The sequence below is a fragment of the Leucopleurus acutus genome (genome assembly GCF_964270905.1).
Source record: "Leucopleurus acutus genome assembly, chromosome: 16".
Lineage (NCBI taxonomy): Eukaryota > Metazoa > Chordata > Mammalia > Artiodactyla > Delphinidae > Leucopleurus > Leucopleurus acutus.
In genome coordinates this window covers 1,029,238-1,051,540 of record NC_139158.1, presented here as the reverse complement: position 1 = coordinate 1,051,540, position 22,303 = coordinate 1,029,238, and the positions used below count along the sequence as shown (strand labels likewise).

Sequence of the window (22,303 nt, the reverse complement as noted above, 5' to 3'; positions counted from 1 at the left end):
GGTTTGAGCCCTGGTCCAGGAAGATCCCACGTGCCACGGAGCAACTAAGCCCGTGCGCCACAACTACTGAGCCTGCGCTCTAGAGCCCGCGAGCCAAGGCCGTGTGCCAAAAGTACTGAGCCCGCAAGCCACAACTACTGAAGCCCATGCACCTACAGCCCATGCTCTGCAACAAGAGAAGCCACCGCAGTGAGAAGCCCGCGCACTGCAACGAAGACCCAACGCAGCCCAAAAATAAATAAATAAAAATGAAAGAGAAAGGCTTTCCATTCATCAGGAAAGTACTGCAGCCTCTGATGCAGGTGAACAGAGCCCTCCCCCACCAGGCCGTGCCCCCTCGGCTGCCGCCCCTCCCCCTCCATCCTCAGACCCTCCTAGTTAACAAGCTCACGGCCTTTGCAGGTCTGGAAAGCTAACGCAGGGTTTGGCTTTTGCCCTCAGGGGCCATGGGGCAGAGCGTCCGGCAGGGCTGGCGTTCTTGGGGGGCTCTGGGCTGGGTGAATCAGGGTCCTTTCTGCCTGCAGAGTGTGGGGTCCATGCAGGTGCAGCTCTAAAAATGGTCGCCTCACCACTTTCATGTCCCACACGCCCTTCCAGAACCCTCCACTCCCGGGCCGAGAGGTGGAGTCTGTTCCAGCCCTGCGTTTGCGGTGGTCCCCAGGACGCAGCGTGAAGTGATGCTCTGTGACTCCTGACGCTGGCCGCAAACGGCGACACCACTGCCACCTGGCTCTGTCTTGGGGACACAGACACCCTCTTCTGCCCACAGACTGCCCCCACTGGAGCTCACCATCTGGAATGAGGTCCCTTCACCCGGGCCGGATGCCCCACCCAGTGCCTCGGGCAGCAGAGACCAGCGTCCAGTCCACGCCCAGCCCCGCCCACGGTGCAGATTTGGGAGCAGAATAAACCGCTGTTGTTTCAGGCCACTGAGCTTGGGGCACGTTGTGGTGCAGCAATAGTACCATCAGAACAGGGGGAGCAGGGTGGGGCTGGGCTGCAGTGGTCCAAGCTGTGCCCCAGCTCCCCGGCCCTGCCCCCACTCCCACCCCCGGCTCCAGGCGTAAGCGGCTTCCGGGAGGAGATGAGGCCAGGGCTGCCTCTGCCTCCTTTCCCTTCTGGTCCGCATCCTGGAACTGAAGGCTCCAGTTTTCAGTGCGGAGGCTCAGAGCTCCACCTCGCTCTGCCCTCTCTCTTCTCTGCTGCTGTCCAGGCTGCCCAGAAGAGCCCGCCTCAGCAGCAGATGGTGCTCTTTCTGGATTAATTTAGCCCAAATCAGCAAGGGATCTCCTCACTAGGTTTTAATGAGGAGCTTATTAGCTGGGCGGTTCAGGGAAGGGTATTTGCTCTGTCTGCCCAGGTAACGCTGCTTCAATCCAGCCAAGAGGAAGTTCGGAGACACCCCCGTTCCCCTGTTCCCGTGAAGGTTCAGCAACCCCACAAAGACGAAGGAAGAAGAGGGAACTGGGCACCCACTGGCCACAGTAAGAGGCCTGGCTGCTGGGTCCGGCGTTGCCACTGACCCACTGGCCAATCCCAGTCAACACCCCACCCCACTCCCGGCCTCAGTTTCCACATGTGCGCCCTGACAGAGTTGGACGAGATGAAGACGACACAGGGAGATATAATCGTTCAGTGCTTGCCACGTGCTGGCCCAAGTAACAGCATTCACCAGCAACAGGAATCCTGCCAACAACCCAGGGAGGGGGTGCTCGATCTGCCTGGTTACAGGGAGCTGCTGGGAACATCCGTGCACCATTTTTGTGGGACATATGCGTGCGTCTCTCTTGGGTGAGAACCTAGGAGCGGAGCAGCTGGGTCTGGGTCGAGGGCAGGTGTTTCACTCCCCAAAGTGGCTGCCCCGCTTCCCACCCACCGTCAGTGGGAGCGTCCCAGCTGACCACACCCTTGCCGACACCGCTGTGGTCGGTCTTCGCTCATTCTAGCCTTTCCAGGAGGCGTGAGGCGCCGCCGCGCTGCGGTCCTCATTTGCCTTTTCCTAGTGACTAACGATACTGAGCATCCTTTCAATGTGCTGATGTGCCGCGTCTTCTTTACTGAAGTGTCTGTTTAAATACTCGGCCCATTTCAAACACTGGGCTCGGAGTCTTCTTATCACTGAGCTAGGAAAGGTCTTTATATATTCTGAATGCAAGTCCTTCATCAGATACATGTTTTGCAAATATTTTCTTCTAGTCTGCAGTGCGCCTTTTCGTGGGAGAAAAAAACTTAGGGACCTTGGGTTTGGCAAACACTTCTCAAATGTGACACGAAAAGCACAGACTGTAAAATAAAGTGGGCTTGATGAATATTTAACGTGTTTGCCCTTCAAAAGACACTGTGGTGCCCACTTTAAAGATGGGAAAAGTGAGACATGAAGGGCTAAGGCATCTTGCCTTTCCTCTGTGAGTCTGGGCAGGAGTGTGGTGAGGGGAAGAAAAGGACTCGCCTGGGGTGACCCCGCTCCCTGCTCAGCTCTGTGGCCTCAGAATCTTACCCAGATTACTGTCCGGCCCCCACTGGTCACCGAGCGGGTGGGAGGCCACAGCACTGCCCAGCGATGCACCCCTACTGCTGAGTGGTGGCGCCAGCCTTGCAGCCAGGGGTCTGGCCCCAGGGGAGGTCCTGAGGCCCAGAGAGTGAGTGTGTGCCCCGTGGCTGCAGGGCTGGGGGGTCCCAGGAAGGCTGGGAAGCAGAGACTGTCAGAGCCCGTGAAGCAGCAGGAGGTGGCCTTGGGAGAGAAGTCTGGCCCAGAAACAAGGAGTTGGGCACATCTGGGGGCCAGCTGGGGACCTGGGGGGCACTCAGCACAGGCTCTGTGCCTCGGCCCCAAGGTCACACTGGGGCATGGGTCCCCTAGGCTGGTCATACCCTCAGAAGGCATCTACCCTGGTTCACGGGTGGCCCAAGAAGGGAGGGGGCCCCCGAATCATACAGGGGGCCACAGTGAGGTAGGGCCAGCCCCAGCATTGCCTGCCAGGCGAGGGGGCTTCTCCGTCTCCACTGGGCCTCCCGGCCTCCAGGCCTCTCCCACAGGAGCTGGCGACATAGCAGCCCCCCTGCCACCACTCCAAAACCTGGGATGGCCCCGAATTCCAGACTGTCCGGGCGCCAGGCCCTGGGCTGGGCGCTGGGGACGCAGAGGAGGGGACATATGGGGACACGGTTTCTGCTGGCTGACGTCTCAGCCGGGTATCCCAGGCCCTCTGTATGACTCCGGCGGAGTTCTCAGGTGCTCTGCCCCTCGCTGACCCACAACTGACCCGTCCTTCTTAGCTCTGGGCTTGCTCTTGGGGCTGGGTTGGACTTCTCCTCCAGGAGGCCTTCCTGGGCCCCATAAACCCTGGAGGCCCAGCTTGGGGCACAACAAGGACCAGAGCAACTCACAAAGCCCCCACCTCAGTCCCTTCGTAGGAGAAATGGGACTATCTCAGGGAGGGGCCTACGAGCTAACGTGTGCACGTGTCTGCTGTGGGTGCAGAGCGCTCTGGAATCCGGGAAGCGCTTCGCGCGCTGGCAGCCTCTGAGGACACGCCCCTCCCGCCATCCGCGCCCTTGCGCCCGGCTCTTCCCGTGCTGAATGGGCCGATTCCCAGGGCCGTGAAGCGTTGCACCTCCCCTCCCTGCCATCTTGGGTCACTGGCTCTGGGAGGCCAGCCGCCGTACCGTGAGGACACTCGGCCTGAGCAGGGGCCAAGTGGGAGGAACCGAGGCCCCGGCCACTACGGACCCTGAGCCCCCGGGACAGGGAGCCTGCGGCCTCAGTCAAGCCTTCAGATGCAGCCCGTGAGAGCCCCTGAGCTGGAGCCACCCAGCTAAGCGACGCCCAGATGCCTCACCGCGGAAATTATGGGCGATAATACGCATCGTTCTACTTCACTAAACTTGGGGGAGACTTGTTATGTAGCAAGAGATGTCGAATACACAAACCATTTGCTCTGTGAACCAAAAATAATGATAATAACAATGATAAAGTATCTCTGCAGGAGCAGCGGTTGGGAGCTGCCCGCGGGGCCACCGTGACGGTGCCGGGCGGGGCTTCCCCATGAAGATGGCGCTGAGAAGCCCACACTCACCCAGGTTGCCCCGCAGCTGCCTCCAGGTGGTTTCGCCCAGGCAGGGGCTGGAAGGGGGTCTCAGGACCCCCTTCTCTGCCTTCCCCCGGTCCAATTATTGCCCCTTTCAGCAGGAAAAGCCCTCACACGGTTTCCCCCGTCCATGGCTTATGCAATAAAGTCTCTGTTCTCACTCAGAAACGCTTTCTTTCTCAAAAAGCCTTGCCCTTGCAGAAGAAATCCTCTGCGCTTCCAGAATCTTACCTCTGCTGAGAGTTTTAAAAATTCATCCAGAAAGTCAATTGATTTCTTTGTTCTTCGCTGTGTCTGCTTCCCCCCTGAGGCAGCCGGGGCCCCGATTCAGTGGGCAGAGGCCACAGAACAACAAGAAAACTGTGGAAGAGACAAAAACCTCCGTTATTAACTACAGACTGCATGTTGTCACCAGTGGGCCCAGGCTGCCAGGGTGTCAGGGCGAGCCCCAGGACCCCGTGGCGGCGGAGCCGCGGTGGAGGGATCGGGGTCCGCTGCCTCCCCCAGGCCCCCAGCCCGGAGGCCACCCCCTGGGACGTTAGCCCTGCCAGCCCTGCACGCCACATTCTCAGTCTAGCCAGGGACACATGTGTCGGTGCAAACAGCCCTGGGTGTGCACAGGTGAGGTGGGGGGTGCGGTGGCAGCCAGAGCAGGGCTTTAGTTCACTGCTGACGTCAGCTCAGAGGGAAGAGCAAACCTGAGGCTTCCCCAGGCCCCTGCCCTGCCCCTTGGGCCTCTCTGTCCTCTGTGCTTAGCCACTGCCTCCGAGGGGTATCTGGAGGCTCCCACTGGACACAGACAGTGAGGGGCACCCCTGGATGCCCAGTTAATGCCACCTGCACCAAGAGGGGACATGTCTGGGGCCCCCACTGCATTGCCCTGTGATGGGGACCTGAGCTCCTGGGATCTTGGCACAAATAGGTGCAAATGGCGATCTGTGTCTGTCCCAGAGTCAGTGGCATGAAAACCCCCCTCAGACTTGGCCCAGCCCCTCATCCTTCTTGGGGAAGGCGTGTAACCCCGTCAGCTTCAGATTTTGACTGTCCTTGTATGGAAGTCAAAGAAAACCAGAGTATGAAGGGCCCTGGGAAATCACTTCACTCAACCTGCTCGTTTAAAGACAGAGAAACTTAGGGGCTTCCCGGGTGGCGCAGTGGTTGAGAGTCCACCTGCCGATGCAGGAGACGCGGGTTTGTGCCCCGGTCCGGGAAGATCCCACGTGCCGCGGAGCGGCTGGGCCTGTGAGCCATGGCCGCTGAGCCTGCGCGTCCGGAGCCTGTGCTCCGCAACGGGAGAGGCCACAGCAGTGAGAGGCCCGCGTACCGCAAAAAAAAAAAAGACAGAGAAACTTAGGTCCTGGAAGGTATTTCTAAACCCCAGTGTCCAGCATGGTTGGTGATCAGGAAGGGACGGGTAGGGGAACGTGAAGGTGGGTAGAAGAGGGAAGGATGTGGGTGAAGGATGGGTGGGTGGATGGGTGGGTGAATAGGTGAAGGATGTATGAGTAAATGATGAATAGTTGGGTGAATAGGTAAATGGATGAAGGATGGGTGGGGTGGATGGATGGATAGATGGGAGTATGGACAGGTGAATAGATGAAGAATGGGTGGGTGGATGCATGGATAGATGGATGCATGGATAGATGGGAATATGGATGGATGAATGGGTGAAAAATGGATGGTCCGACGGATGGGAATATGGATGGGTAAATACGTGAACAATGCCTGGGTGGATGGGAACTCACAGCATTAGGCCTCCCACTAGCATCCTAATTTTAGTCCATAAAGTAATGAACTTGTCTGGAAATATGATCAAAGCCTTAGGAAAAACTCTTCCATATACCCAGCTCCGATGGGCTCTTCATAGATGGTGGAGAATAAGTGATGATCCCCTCACCGCAAGAAACTCAGTGGGTAATGCAAGGGGCCCGGTGTCTATCTGGGGGACAACAAACGTGAGTATGTTAGTTCAGAGAGTGGACACAGTGATGGACAGACCACATCAGGGAAAAGCAGGGGAAGTTCCTGGAAAGTTCAGCCTGCAGGAGAGGAAACAATATAAACCATAACAACGGCCAACTCTCAGAGATCAGTGCGAAGGCTGTACCAGGTCTGGTTTTGTATGTCTTGAGAAATTGACAAGCGATTTGTAAAATTCACAGGGAATGCAAAAGACCTAGATGAGGCAAAGTGATTGAAAAAGAACAAAGGTGGAGCACTAACTACCTGATTTCAAGACAGATTATAAAACTATAGTGATCAAGACAGTGAGGTATTGGTATACTACAGACAAATAGGCATGGAATAGAGTCCAGAAATAGATGCACACATACATACACAGCTAATTTTTGACAAAGGGACAAAGGCAACTTAGTGGAGGAAAAGACAATCATTTCACCCAACGATATTGGAACATTTGGATATCCATATGTTAAAAAAAACAAACAAAAAATTTTGATCCATATCTCACACTACGTACAAAATGTAATTCAAAATGGATCATAGGGCTTCCCTGGTGGCGCAGTGGTTGAGAGTCCGCCTGCCGATGCAGGGGACACGGGTTCGTGCCCCGGTCCAGGAAGATCTCACATGCTGCGGAGCAGCTGGGCCCGTGAGCCATGGCCGCTGAGCCTGCGCGTCCGGAGCCTGTGCTCCGCAACGGGAGAGGCCACAACAGTGAGAGGCCCGTGTACCGCAAAAAAAAAAAAAAAAAAAAAAAAAAAGGATCATAGACCCAAATGTAAAACCTAGAATTATAAAACTTATAGAATACAACATAGGAGAAAATCTTTGTGACCTTTGCTTAAGTGAGGATTGTTTAGATATGATATCAAAGGCGTGATCCAAAAAATAAAAATTAATAAACTGGGCATCGTCAAAAGTAAAAATTCCTGGGCTTCCCTGGTGGCACAGTGGTTGAGAGTCCGCCTGCCGATGCAGGGGACACGGGTTCGTGCCCCGGTCCGGGAGGATCCCACGTGCCGCGGAGCGGTTGGACCCGTGAGCCATGGCCGCTGAGCCTGCGCGTCCAGAGCCTGTGCTCCGCAACGGGAGAGGCCACAACAGTGAGAGGCCCGCGTACCGCAAAAAAAGGAAAAATTCCTGTTCTTTAAAGGTAACTGTAAAGAGAATGAAAGGACAACTCACAGAACGGGGGAAAATATTTGCAAATTGTATACCTAACAAAGAATTTATATACAGAATGTGTAAAGAATTCTCAAAATTCAACAATAATAAACCAAAAAGTCAATTTTAAAATGGGCAAAAGATATGAACAGATACTTCACCAAAGCAAATATGCAAATGGCAAATAAATACCTGAAAAGATGCTCAAAGCTAATAATCATTTGGGAAATACAAATTAAAATCACAACGAGATACCTCTCAGCACCTATTAGAATGACAAAAATTAAAAAGACCAATCATATCAAGCGTTGGTGAAGATTTAGAGGAACTGGAACTCTCATACACTGCTGATGTGAATACAAAGCTGTACAACCACTTTGGAAAATAGTTTGGCAGATTCTTAAAAGGTGGACGTTAAATACATACCTGCCACATGACCAAAACATTTCACTCCTAGGTATTTACCCAAGAGAAATAAAAAGATGTGTCCATACAAAGAATTGCACAATGATCTTCATAGCAGCCCAATCTGCAGTAGCCTAAACTGGCAACAACCCAAATGTCTATTAACAGGTGAATAAACAAATTGTGGCACATCCATTCAATGGAATGCTATTCAACAATAAAAAGGAATAAACTATTGATACACACGACATCACCAATAAATCTCAAAAAAAAAAAATGCAAAGTAAAACTACCTCTGTTAAGAGATGACACAACCTTATATATAGAAAATCCTAAAGAATCTACACACACAAAAGAAACAGAGCTAATAAACAAATTCAGCAAAGTTGCAGAATGTAAGATCGACACACAAAAGTCAGTGGTATTTCTATACATTAACAATGAGCAATCTGAAAAGGAAATTAAGAAAACAATTCCATTAACAATAGCATCAAATACTTAATAATAAGAATCAGACACTTAATAATAAATTAAGTAAGCCAAGGTAGGAGGTACAAACTGATATAAGGAAATCTATAAAACATAGAAATCTATAAAACACCTAAATAAATGGAAACACATCCCATGTTCACGGACTGGAAGACTTAATAATGTTAAAATGACAAATTGATCTACAGATTCAGTGCAATTCCTATAAAAATTCCAAGACCTTTTTTGCAGAAATGGACAAGCTAGTTCTAAAGTTCATATGGAATTGCAAGGGGGTCCCAAATAACCAAAATAATCTTGAAAAAGAAGGACAAAGGTGGAGGATTCAACTCGCACCTTCTGATTTCAAGAGTTACTACAAAGCTACAATAATCAAACAACGTGGTACTGACGTAAGGATAGACATAACGATCAGTGAGAGTCCAGAAAAAACTCATACATCTGTGGCCAACTGATCTCCAACACGCAGGCCACCACTATTCAATGGGGGTAAATAGTTTCTTCAACGGATGGTTCTGGGGCAACTGGAGAGCCACACACGAAAAAAATGAAGCTGGACCCCACACCTCACACCTCAAAATAAACTTAAAAACATGAACATGACAGCTAAAACTGTAAAATTCTTGGAAGAAAACAGAGGCAAATCTTTATGACCTTGGATTTAGCAATGGTTTCTTCGATATGACACCAAAAACACAAGCAGCAAAAGAAAACATAGATAAATTGGACTTCATCATACTTTAAAACTTTTGTGCATCAAAGGACCCCACCAAGAAAGTGAAACGACAGAATGGGAGAAAATATTTGCAAAACATATCTGGTAGGGGTCTAGTACCCAGAACGTATAAAGAACTCATACAGCTCAAGAATAAAAAGACAGCCCAATTTTTAAAATGAGCAAAGGATCTCAACAGACATTCATTTCTCCAAAGAAGAGACACAAATGGTCAACAAGACATGAAAAGATGCTCAACATCATTAGGTAGGGAAACGTAAGTCAAAACCACAGTGAGGCGCCGCTTCCCGCCTACTGGTTTGACCACAATAATAACAAAGAAAAGAAAAGAGTAGGTGTTGGAAGGGTGGAGAGAACTGGAACCTCGTGCAAGCTGGTGGGGTGTAAAATGGTGCAGTCGCTGTGGAAAACACTTCGGCAGTTCCAGAATGTCCAACACAGAGTTACCATGTCGCCCAGCAATTACAGGCCTAGGTACAGACCCCAAAAGAACAGAAAAGAGTTGTTTAAACAAAAACGTGTACATAAACGTTCATAGCAGCATTATTCACACTAGACAGAAGGTGGAAATAACTCAAATGGCCGTCAACTGATGAACGGACAGATAAATAGAATGTGGTCTATTCGTATGACGGAATATTTTTCTGCCACAAAAAAAGGAATGAAGGGCCGACACCTGCTACAACCTAGAGGAACCTTGAAAACATGATGCTGAATGAAAGAAACTGGACACAAAAGGCCACATATCGTGTGATTCCGTTGATATGAAATGTCCAAAATAGGCAAGTCCTATTCCGGATTTGCTTAAAGTCCTAAAAAGACACATAAGGCTACATGCTATATGACTATATTTATAGAATGTTCTAGAAAAATCCAAGCTATTAGTACAGAAAACAGATCCGTGATTGCAGGGACTGGAGGTTGGGGAGGAGGGGGGCCCGACTGCAAAGGGACTTCAAGAGGGACCTAGTATCCAGAGAGCCCGAGAGGTGGGAAAGGAATGAGGGCTCTCTAAAGGTGGGCACAACAGCTCAGACACCTGGCAGGCCACAGGAAGAAGGAGCTCTGCCCCGCGGGCTCCTGTCCACTGGGGCCGCAGATCGCGGGCGGCTATCCATGCGCCAAGGTCTCACTGAGCACCATGGATTCAAAGATGTGCTTGGCTGTAGTTTCTAAAACTGGCCACGGCTATATTCCTGGTCCCTGGTGGTGGTCAGGACTCTACTCCCCTTTGAACTGTGCTCCCTCCTCTTGAATCTGGGTGGGGACCCATGTCTCCACCAGCCAGGACGGTGCAGAGAAGCAGTCTGTATGTTCTGGGCTAGGTCACAGAGAGGACACCGCTTGTGCCGGGCACTGTCTCCGGATGCTTGCCCGGCCCCCGCACTGTGAGGAAGCCCAGACCCCACGGAGAAACCGACAGTCAGCCCTCAGCCCCGTGTGTCACCTGGTGATGGAGGAGAGGCCTAACGCCAGGGGCTCAGCGGCCTTGGCCTTCGAAGGCAGCCAGGCCCACCTCACACCCAATCTCCCGTGACGACGGGCAGGCAGGCCCACCCAGGGCTCACATGGAGCTGGAGGGGCTCGGAGCCTGGAGGGGGCCGGTGGGACCGGGGTGCGGGCCACACGGTGGGCCTTCTGTGCTCTGTGGCCCCCGGACTCTCCCCACCCAAGGCTTAGCCCAGAGCGTGAGACCTGGGATCCCATTATCCGCCCCCATCCCCAGGCCAAAGCTCTCAGGCTCCAGATCCAATTACAGGCCTGGTAGAGAGCAGGCGGGGAGACCATGGGCATCCGGGACCCCTCCCCTTCCAGCCCGCCTGGGGTCCCTGGTCTTTGTTGGTGACTTAATCCCAGGCTCTGGGGAAAATACGTGGCTCCCAAGAGAAGCAATAAAACACAGACACTGGCCCCCAGGCTGAGGTGCGCAAGGAAAGGACGATTTATGAGTCTCTGTGACTCAGCTGAAGGTCGGCCTTGAGGCACTGCTCCCCACAAGGCGGGAACTCAGCCAGCTGTCCGTCTGAGCTCCCCTACCTTCTCCCCGCAGACGTGGGTCTGAGTGCTTCTGTGTGTGTGGAGAGGGCCCGCTCTCACCACCGCCTGCCCAGGGGCATTGCCCCATGGCCCTTGGGTGTGGCCCATGTCCTTCAAAACCCCACAAGTCACCTTGGTCCCTGTGGTCACATGGCCTCCAGGGCTCTCTCTGCTTTGCTGGGACGGCTGGCTCCCTGATTGTTTTAGGAGTCTTCTGTGTAGCCTGGGTGCTAATCCCTCGTTGGTTATGCGTATTGTAAATATCTCCTCTGTGTCGGGTGGTCTTATTGCTGTGTTTACGTTGTGCTTTGTCACACCAAGTTTTCTAATTTTGCTCTGGTTGGATTTATCAATATTTCGCTTCATTTTTTGTTTGTTTAAGAAGTCTTTCTCCGCCCAGAGATGGTAAAAATTTCTCCCTGCACACTTAGGTCTCTAACCATCGGGGTCGCATTTCATAGTGATGTGAGGTGGGGTCTCACCTGGTGATTTCGGTCTAGGGGCTGATTTCCCAGGTCCCCTTATTGCTTGATCCCTCTTTTCCCTCTGATTAGTATAGCCACCATCCCCTTGTGATAAACAGGGCGGTTTGAGTTCCTGGAAGCCCTAGGGGAGGGGAAATGTGGAAGGGGAGAGAGATGAGTGGGCCTCGAGGGAGCAAGGAGGCCAACTGAGGTGGAGGCGGCTGGGATGCTGGGACGACGTGGCAGATGGGGGATTCCTGGGGGAGGGGCGCTGGGGATGCTAAACAGTTAAATGGGACACTTTTGAGGGATGGGCAACATTGGGATGTCTGTGTTCTGTGATAGAAGCTTCCTTGGACCCCGAAACCTTGTGATGAGCCTCCTTTGCACACAGAAGCCTTGTGTGAGGGTCAGGCCTCCGGTGGGGGGAGGGGGGGCAAAGCACAGGCCCTGGAGTCAGGAGGCCCAGCCGCCCTGCTAGCTGAGACCCTGGCCTCCTGCAGGCTCCCCACCTGTGAAGTGGGGTCGGAGTGGAGGGCTCCCTGCCCTTGACCTCAGCCCCAGCCTCACCGTCCACCTGCTGGAGGGGGTCACCCAGTCTGCTGAGGGACACAGAGTTACAAGAGAGAAGACCAGGCCTGGGACTCCGGGCTCCCAGCTGGGGCCCCCTCTCGTGCAGGACAGCTACCCCAGCCCTCGGGGAGGGGACACTCGGACCCCCTGGTGACACTGCCTCCCAATCGCCTTCCCCACCTTGGTACCCCCCCCACCCCCGGCTCAGCCACCAGCTCCAGTCCTCACACCACGGTGCCCAGTGGGGCTGGCAGCTCAGATAGGAAACCAGGGGCTGCCGGGGAGGCTGGGCGGGCAGGAGTCCTGGAGCCCTGGGCTGGGGGTGTCCGCTTCCTGGGGCTTCCCTAACAGAGCACCACAGGCTGGGCGGCTTAAACAACAGAGCCTGATTTTCTCCCCGTCCCGGAGTCTGGACATGAGATCAAAGTGTCAGCAGCGCTGGCTCCTCCTGAGGCCTCTCTCCTTGGCGTGCAGACGGCTGTCTTCCCCCTGTGTCCTCCTGGGGTCGTCCCTCTGTGCGTCTGAGTACTAACCTCCTTTTCTTATAAGGACCCCAGACACACTGGATTAGGACCCACCCATGTGACCTCATTTTACCTTAATTCTCTTTAAAGGCCCCGTGTGCATACACAGTCACACGCTGAGGTGCTGTGGGTAGGGCTTCAACACATGAAGTTGGTGGGGGACACAGTTCAGCCCATAACGGGGGGGGGGGGTGGGGACAGAGAAGGGTCACGGGAGAGGATGGAGGGGGGTTCAGGGGCAGCGGGGATCTGGCCCCATTACCTGCGTTGAGCCTTTGGAGGGGTGGGTGCTCTGGGGTTCGAGAGGGCTGTGCCGGTGTGATGCCTGGGGCATGGGGCTCGCTTTGCGGGTGGTGGGGGTGTCGGGGGCAGAGGACCCTCCACTGGGGCCTTGGGCAACACCCGGGGGCCTTCCTGCCCCTGAGTGGGAGGCGCATGCTGTCTGCCGCGGGCATCACCGGGAAACGCAGATTAAATCCTCAGTGAGATGCCACTTCAGAGCCACCAGCTGGGCAAAAGTTCAGGCCCGCAGAACGGAGTGCTGGTGAGAGGCTCTGGAGCACCGGGGACTCTCCCAGTGGCGGGACAGCAGATAGGCGCCAGCATTTCGGAAAGCCGTGCGGCCGCTCCTCCTGGAGTTGCAACACCTGCCCGGGACCGGCGGCTGAGCTCCTGGCCGCGCGCCTCAACCCCTCGGCCGCGTGTGTTGGGACTGGCATGTGATCAAGAAGCGCCGCGAACAGCACCGTGTGTATTTCACGGGAAATGAATGAATGGCGTTCACACGGGAGCCCTGGCCCGCGGTTAATGTAAACAGACGATCGACGAACCAGACGCAGACCGACTCGGGTAAGTCTCGGGAGGGTCATATTTGAGCAGAAAAGCAATGCTGAATGTCAGGGACTCAAGGTACCATCTATGTCAAGTTTAAACGTTGATCCTGCAGGCTGTTGGGATGTAAGCGTGTGTTGTAAACATACAGAAACACTGTGGCACTGAGCCATGCTGAAAAAGGATCTGAGAAAAGGGCACGTGTCAGAATGTCACGTCTGCTCAGCCTGGGTGCTGGGCTCACAGGTGTTCATCGCGTCACTGTCTGCCCTCAGCCAGTGGAGAAAGCTCCTAATTATTCCAGGAGCGGTTTGACCATTCCCAGGTCAAGCGCAGGCCCGGCTCCGCTCCAACCCCTTCCGTGTCTCTGTCCCGAGCAGGGCCTCTTCCCCTCGTCCCACTGCAGCAAGGAGAGGGCTTCTCACCTGGGAGCCACAGCCCCACCCCCGCCTCAGGACACGGACTGCCTACACCAGAGCTGGGTTTAAATCACACGTAGTGCCTGGGCCTCCCCAGGGCCGGCGCAGCACCCTGCTGTGTCGAGACCCTCCTGACCCGGAGGTCGCAGAGCAGCAGCAACCCCAGCCCCCCGAGGTGTGGGGCGGGTGGGGCCTGAGGCAAGTAGTCCCAGGTCACAGGCCACGAGGGACGCTCAGGTGGGACGCGTCCTCATCCAGAGCGAGGCAAATGAGAGGCGGTCCCAGGTCGGTGACCCGGGAGGCCAGATGCCAGCGTGGGCCCTGGGGCCCCTTCCCCCGGGCATGTCCGCACAGGGGAGAAGGAGACAGTTGGGGGGCAGCACCCACACGCCCAGCACTTGGGGCATTGCAGCTTGCAAAGCGCGGGGGTCTCTGGCACCTGCCCCAGAAGCCACCCGTGGTCAGAAGGAGCTGGCCATCTAGGCAGCCACGCCCACGAGAGGGGGACCAGGCTGGTGGCCAGAGAGAGGTTGCCTGCAAAGGAGGGGTGTGCTCCCATTTCACAGGTGAGAAAACTGAGGCCCCAGGAGGACACAGGACCCCCATGAGGCCACACTCAGGTGGGGAGGAACTGAGCTTGGGTCCAAACCAGGCCACTCCACCACCACCCACCACCTGCTGGGCTGGATCTCATGCTCCTGGGTGGAGGCGACACTTCCGTGTGGATGGTTCACCTCTCGGCCCTGCTCCCTTCTCAGCTCCAGCCCCCGCCTCTCCCCAGACCTTCAGAGATCCACTGCCCTGTCCCTAGACCTGCTCAAACGGGATGTGTTCAAACAGAGCGCCTCGTTCTCTGCTCCTCGGCAGCGGCTCAGGCCAAAACCTCTGATCATACCCTCTTCCCAGCAGCGCCCCCAAGGCCAGAGCAAGTCCAGGAGCCCCAGTCCCCCCTCCAGCCAGTGGCCACACCGGGATCTCCATGTTCTCCCGCCTTCCACTCCCCAGTGAGGAGGCAGCTCCAGCCTTCAGAGCACAGATCACGCCCCTCCGCAGCTTAGCGCCCCGTGGCTTCTCACGTCCCTCCCCACCCCAGCCTATAGGGCTTCCTTTCTCTACCTCCCTGCCCTCAGTTCCTCCTGCTCCAGCGGCCACACGGGCCACATTTCTTTGTTTTTCTTTTTCAAACCTGACTTTCAATTTAATTATCTTATTACTGATAGTTTTATTTATTTTTGGCTGCGTTGGGTCTTCATTGCCGCGCACAGGCTTTCTCTAGTTGCAGAGAACAGAGGCTACTCTTCATTGCGGTGCACGGGCTTCTCATTGCAGTGGCGTCTCTTGTTGCAGAGCACAGGCTCTAGGGGTGCGGGCTTCAGTAGTTGCAGCGCGTGGTCTCAGTAGTTGTGGCTCGCGGGCTCTAGAGCACAGGCTCAGTAGTTGTGGCGCACGGGCTTAGTTGCTCCGCAGCATGTGGGATCTTCCCAGACCGGGGCACGAACCCGTGTCCCCTGCATCGGCAGGCGGACTCTCAACCACCGCGCCACCAGGGAAGCCCACAGGCCACATTTCTGACCCACGTCTCTGATCCACCCCAGGGCCTTTGCACTTGCTCTTTCTTCTGCCTGGAAAGCTCTTCCTCCAGATCTGCACGTGGCCAGAGTCACCTCCTTTGCAGATAAAGAACCCCAATGGACACAGGGAACAAGCCCTGATGGGAGGAGGAGTGGCCTTGTTGTCATAAAAGAGGCCTAAGTAAATAGCCACTTGGCTGGGACGGTGCTTGAGGGTCTGGATCAGGTCCACCTCTGGGGTCTCTTGTGGCCCTGAGGGGCCTCCGTTTCTCCCATTGGCAATGAAGGGGTAGACCAGATGGCCCCTCAGGGCCAGGTCTGATGGGAATGTGACATTTGGAACTGCCTTCCAGGGGACCTCCAGTCAGTCTGGCCCATCACCCCCAGGAGGACACTCGCACCGGCCAGTCAGGAGACCAAGGCCCTCGGCATGCAGGTGGAGCCAGGAATTCAGCCTCGCTGTGCCAATTTAATCCAGCCCCCTGACTGGCAAAGCCCATTACAGCTTGTCAGCATACAGCAGGTACCCCCAGCCCAGCCCACCTTCTCCAGCCTGGATGATGAGCAGAGCCGCTCAAGTGGATCTAAGACGCCCCTAATTGGAATCCTGACGGTTCGGGAACTAACGATACACTCAACTCATCCTTAATTGGCGTGGTGCCACTGGAGACGCAGGGCGGTGAGAGCCAGGGCCGGCTCTGACATGAGCCATCATTAGAGCTCCTCAGGCAGCTCTGCAGTGGGGCCGGTCCCCACCCCTGCACCCCCGGAGCCGCGGCCCGGCAGACCCCCCCCCAACCTCCCCAGTCTTCTCTCTGACAGCTGGGTCTGGGGCAGCTGTGTTTGAGGCTCCTAGGGGGCCCCGGGGCCTGTCCCTGCGTAGATCCCCACCCTGGGAGGCTGGTCAAATTCTGGGGTGCTGGGAGGTCTCTGCTCTCCCTCATCACCAGCATTGCCTCCCTGGGTCAGCCTCAGCTGGTCTGACGGGGACCTCATTAAGTGTGTGGGGAAAACCAGCCAGAGCATCGGGCCCACGTGGCTTCCCCTGATGTAAGTTCTCAGTGCACAGCTCCCACCCCTGCTCTGAGCCTCACTTTCCTCAAATGCAAATGGAGATAAAGTTGCTGGTTCAGCCTTTCGCCCAGCTTGTTGGCTGGCCACACTCACCGCATGGCCAGCCCCTTGGAAAGACAAAGGAGCGTCCCCTCCTTTGGGGGTGTCCAGGCTGGGCACACAGGCACGGCTAGCTCCGGACGGCCAGCCAGCACAGCCCGAGTCCAGGGACAGCCCCGCACGTGGGGTCTGTGAGGAAGCCCAGAGCTGTGTCGGTGTGCTGGGACCAGGCCCTGCGGAATGGGGCTGCGAGGCACCCTGGGAGCCGGGGACGGTGACCAGCTCCGTCAGGGAGACTCCAGCCTGGGGCCACCTGAGCTGCCTGGCGACCCTGCTCAGAACCCATGAGGTTCAGCTGGCCTGCTGCCCACTCAGGCCAGGCCCCTCTCTTCTCCCAGGGGCCCTTCTCCTCACCCTCGTCCTCAGACAGGGGCGTGAGTGGGCAGGGGTCCCCAGTGTTCCCTGGCACGGCTTCCAAGCCACATCTCTCCCCACCCCCACCCCCAGCCACACTTGTGCCCCCTGTCCCTTCACGCCAGAGGCTCTGTTGGGAAGGAGTGACTGGCAGCTCTCCAAGGACACCTGGCTCTGAACCTGCTGTTTCGTCGGCTTGGAGCACTTCCGCCATATCCCACGCCCCGGGCTCGGCTAAAGCTCCGGCCATTCTTCTTGATCACCCAGGACAGGGTGGGTTTCAAGGACCCTGCATGCGCCTCTGCAGCCCCTGGGTTCACCCCAGCAGAGGACACATCACTACCTGCTGGCTCATTCTTCTCGGCCTCTGGGCCACACCACCTGGGGGCAGGAACCCTGCCAGCCCTGCACCCTCGGTTCCCTGCATAGCAGGCATGCCACACCGTTGTTGAACAGCCGGGAGAACTGTGGGATCCAGAATCCAGCAGCTCTGGGCCCTGGCTCTGCCACTTCCTGGCTGTGTGACCTCGGGCAAGTTGCTGACCTTCTCCGAGCCTGGCTACTCACCCACAAACCTGACTTACACAGTCACTGCAGCACTTCCCGAGTACGGCACACGGTGAGCGCTCAGCAAATGTATTTTAAAGTGCTCCAGCCCCTGCCTGGCACACAGTAGGCGCTCAGAACATGTAAAGATGCTGCGGGGGCTCCAAGGGCCGCTCATCTGGCTGGGCCTCTGGTCTCTCCTGGGAACTGGAGCTCTGGGACAGGCCCCAGCCCCTGGCCAGTGCCACCAGCTGCCAGAGCAGACCAAGAGGCTGCCCTCTTGCCTCGCAGAGCCGGGCAGGATGGCTCAGCTGAGGCCCCTGGGCTGCTCCGGGCTCCCCGGGGCGAGGGGGCGACCGGGCCATTACCATGATTAGCACGGCGTTTCTCATCAGACACCACCTCCCAGCACTTCTCCGCGGCTCTTAACACTGTTCCAAACTCCTGCCTTTTCTATTTCTGACTCTTTCTCTTGTTGGATTGCTCTGGCTTTGCCCTTAATAAATCTCATTTTACCCTTCTAATTAACTCAGACAAAGCCGCTCGGTTTTAATATCATGTAAATTGTCAGCCATTCTGTCCATTTACTGGTATCTGCCAAAGTTCACGCATGGCTTTGCCAGCCTGTCCTCTGCGTCAGAAATCCACGAGCTTCGTGGAGGCGGCCCCCAGCCCGGGTCCCGGGAGCCAAACCCAGCGCCAGCCTCGAGGGCGCCTCTTGGGCAGCAAGCAAAGCATGGGGGGCTGCGAGCGTGTGAGCGCGTGTGCGGCAGGCTGCTGGCCTCGAAGGAGGGGCGCTGGGGTCTGGGACGAGTGAGTGGGGCAGGACAGGGAGGGGGCCGCCCCCAAAAAGGCCACGTAAGCCGAGAGTCTGGGTCCTGTGGAGCGGTGGGGAAGGTGGGGGGGAGGCCATGCCAGGGCCCCTCAAAGGCGATACTACAACCACAGACAGGGGCTTCCCTGGTGGAGCAGTGGTTAAGAATCCGCCTGCCAGTGCAGGGGACACGGGTTTGAGCCCTGGTCCGGGAAGATCCCACATGCCGCGGAGCAACTAAGCGCGTGCGCCACAACTGCTGAGACTGCACTCTAGAGCCCGTGCTCCGCGACAAGAAAAGCCACCGCAATGAGAAGCCCGCGCACCGCAGCGAACAGTAGCCCCCGCTCGCGGCAACTAGACAAAGCCCACGGGCAGCAACAAAGACCCAAGGCAGACAAAAATAAAATAAATAATTTTTTAAAAAAATAGAACTTCATTAAAAAAAAAAACACGGGCAGAGGAGCCGGTTATGAAATCCAGATATTCAAAGAAATCAAAGGGGAGAGTGTCTCTGATGGACAGCAGGAGGCAAGGCAAGGCACCAGCGCCCGGGGTTTCAAGTGCTTAAAAGGAATTTACTATTTTTAAATAGCTAACATTTACTGAGCATTCAGCACGTGCCAGGCACTATTTTAACTACTTTACAGAGAATAATTAATATCCTTAACACCCCTGTGAAGGTAGGCATGGTGATTTTCCAACAGCTTTACTGAGATATAACTCACGCACTAATCACCCACTCGGAGCGCATAATTCGAAGGTTTTTAGTACCTGCCCAGAGGTGTGCACCCACCACCAACAGTCAATTTTAGAACATTTTCATCACCCCAGAAAGCACTCCTGCACTCCTCGGCCATCACCCCATTCCCCCACCCCTCCCAGCCCTGCTCACCACGTTTCACATAAATGGAATCTCACACTCTGGGGCCTTGTGTGGAGGGCTTTTTTCACTGAGCACCACATTTTCAGATTCATCCAGGCTGAAGCACGTATCAGGACCTCAGTCCCTTTTTATTTGCTGAATAATATTCCTCTGTGTGAACAGACCACATTTTATCATCTGTTCATTGGCTGATGGACATTGGGGTTCTTTCCACCTTTTGGCTGCTGTGAATATGCTGCTGTGAACATGTGTTTCCCTTTCTTGTGGGCAAATAGCAAGGAGTGGAATTGCTGGGTCGTAGGGTAATTCTGTGTTTAACCATTTGAACTGCTGGACTGCTTGAAAATGAATCGATTTTGAAGATAAGAGAAAGGAAACAAGAATGGTGCTTTAGGGCACACGTCTGTGCTGTGTCTGGTCGGTGCCGGGAAACTGGGATTTTTTTGGCTCATTCATTTCTGTGTCCTCTGGCACCAAAGGGCCCTGGCATGGATGAGTGAGTGAATGAATGAATGAGGTGACCCAAGGGACCCGGGAGAAGAGGAAACAGACAAAAGAGGGGAGAAGTCTTGGTTTTCCAGTCCTGAAGCCGAGCTCGGCTTGGGCACTGCCCGAGCCCACGTGCACTCAGGTGGGACCTGGAGGAGACCCCGCCGAGGGGCTCTCAGCAGTTGTTTCCTGTCGCCCGCCCACCCCGGGCCTCGGCTTTGCTCCGGGATATCGCAGCCCAGAAGCCCCTCCTTCGGCTAAGTCACTGTCTTCCAGCCTCTCACTTTGACAACACCTCCCCACGCTGTCTGAGAGGCTGTAACAGCCTGTTAAACAACATAATGAGAGGAATAAAACCCACTGAGACGTGACCCAGCACGGCGCACAAAACCTGAGGCTGCCGCGGGCGGCCTAGAGGGGTTTCGTGGGGGACGGAAGTGCGTGGCAAAGATACCACAGCCGGGACGCGGCGCCGGGGGGGGGGGGGGGGGGGGCGTGGCGGGGGCGGAGACGGCGGAGCCGGCAGAGCCTGGGCGGGGCCGGTGCCTGGGGGCGGGGCGGGGCCGGGCCGGGCCGGGGTGGGCAGTCCTCGGAGGGACCTCCCCGTCCTCTGCCTCGCAGAGGATGGGAAGCGCCGGCTCTCCGGCTGCACCTCCTGCCTCCGGGGCCGCGGGACTGTGCTCTCAGGTGTTACACGCTGGGCCCTGGGCCCAGCCGCCTCTTGTCAACCACCCTCGCAGCCGGCAGCTTAGGCGGCTTGGGGAGGCCCCGCTCGGCCCCGCGCCCCCTCGGCCCGCGTCTATGATGCAGCAGGCCTCCTCTCGGCTGCCTGCCCCTCCGCACTACCTGCCTGAGTCCCGCTCCTGGGCAATCCGTGTGCGTCAGTGTAGCACACGGTCTTTCCCACCATCGATATTCCTGGACCACCTGCTCTTCCAGAACCTTCCCATGAAGGGGTGGGGTCACCTGTGGCCCCTCTTTCAGCCTGGGCAGGCCTCCGATCGCCCTATGGATAGAGTGCAGCTGAGAGATGCTCTCGGTCAGCGCGGCAGCTGTAACAAATACCACAGACCCGGCGGCGTAAACAGCAGACATTTATTTCCTCTCAGCTCTGGAGGCCGAAGATCCAGGTGTGGGCAGGGTGGTTCTTCCCGAGGCCTCTCTCCTTGGCTTGCGGACAGCCGTCTTCTGCCGTGTCCTCACGTGGTCGTCCCTCCGTGTGTGTCTGTGTCCTACTCTCCCCTTCTTACTAGGACACCTGTCAGACTGGATTAGGACCCACACACATGACCTCATTTTACCTTCTCTCTTTAAAGACCCCGTTCTCCACCACAATTGCATCCTGAGCTACTAGGGGTTAGGACGCCGGCGCACGAATTTGGAGGGGGCACAATTCCGCTCATAACAGATGCTGTCTGACGTCTGAGGCTGGTATCATAACAGGCGATGAGCCTGCCGCCAGAACACAGGGGTGGTGCAGTGGGGGCCGGGGGGAGGCCCACGTGGAGGGGAACCAAGGCCTCTGGCCCTCTGCCAGCACCCCCTGCCAGCCACGTGAGTGCACCATCTTGCAAGGCATCCTCCTATTGGGACCTGCCTTCCACGGGACTGGTTCTGTGCCAGGCTGTCTACCTACTCTGGCTCCTAGAGCTCCTAGCGCAGCTGCAGAAGGCCTGTGAGGTGGGAGACACAACTGTCCCCGTTCTGCAGGGGAGAGACTGAAGACTCAGAGAGGACAGGCCCCTCGCTCACGCCAGAGCAGGGCCCAGGAAAGGCTGAGCCCACGCTGGTCTTAACCACTCTTGGCCAAGCATTGAATCGTGCCGCCTCAGCCTGGACAATCCTCCCCTGGCCCCAACTGGCAGGTTCCACACCTGGGCAGGTACAGGTCCAGAAGCCAGTAAACATCCCCAAGGAGTGGCGGGAAAAAATTACAAAAGTTACAAGATGACACAGCCTCCAGGAGCCCCAGGCAATGGGCTGTTGGCCCCTCATTGGCTGTTGGCCTGTGTCACCCTGGGCAGCAAGGAGGGTGGGACCCTGAGAGGTGGTGGCTTTGGGTTGCCTTGGATCTTTCCGCAAGGTTGAGGTGGGTCGCAAGGACGTTGGAGCATCCTGGCACCAGGAAGGGCTCAGGGCCAGACCCCCAGCACCCCCCTCCCTCCCTGTGGGACCTTGTGGGTCTACGTGGCTGGGAGGGCGGGTCACAGGGGGGCTCTGGGGGTGTGCGCCCACCCCCACCTCTCTGCATTTGCTTCATGTTTTACTCCTCTCTCTGCATGGCTTCCCCCACGCCATCTCTCTTCTTTCTCTGCAAATGGACATCAGATTTCCCAGACCCCGTGGGAATAAAGCTGCCCCGCAGCCACCTGCTGGGACTGACCTGCTACCCCAACTGCTGATGTGATTGGTCTAGCTTAAGTCAGGTGACTGGCCCTGGTCCAATCATCAGGGCCCAGATGGGTATGGGGCGGGATGGCAGGGAAGACGTGACAGCTGAGCTCACCCTAAAACGACAGCCCGCATCAGTGTCAGCTCGGTGCCTGGACTAGAGCTACCGCTCCTGCAGCCACGTCCCCTGCCCAACCTCCCACAGCAATTGGCACAGAACCGGTCACATGTGGCTTCTCCCTGGATGTCAACCAGGTGGGCCAGCAGCGCACCTCGGCTGGAGGTGCGGTGTCCAGAAGCAGGAAGGTCATGGGACTCTTGGCCGGTTGGTCAGAAAAAGGAACCTTCTGCTTGGTTCTGAGTGCCTGACTTCAGGGACACTGGCAG

General features: G+C 56.2%; 1 long non-coding RNA gene across 1 annotated transcript in view; it reads right to left on the bottom strand.

The window, feature by feature from the left end:
* Window positions 1–4,337: 4,337 nt before the first annotated feature.
* The window catches only part of LOC309973168, a 40,862-nt gene continuing 22,896 nt past the window's right edge, over window positions 4,338–22,303 (bottom strand). Inside the window, exon 4 of the long non-coding RNA XR_014326815.1 lies at window positions 4,338–4,448. This is a non-coding gene — a long non-coding RNA (uncharacterized lncRNA). The remainder of the gene's footprint in view (window positions 4,449–22,303) is intronic.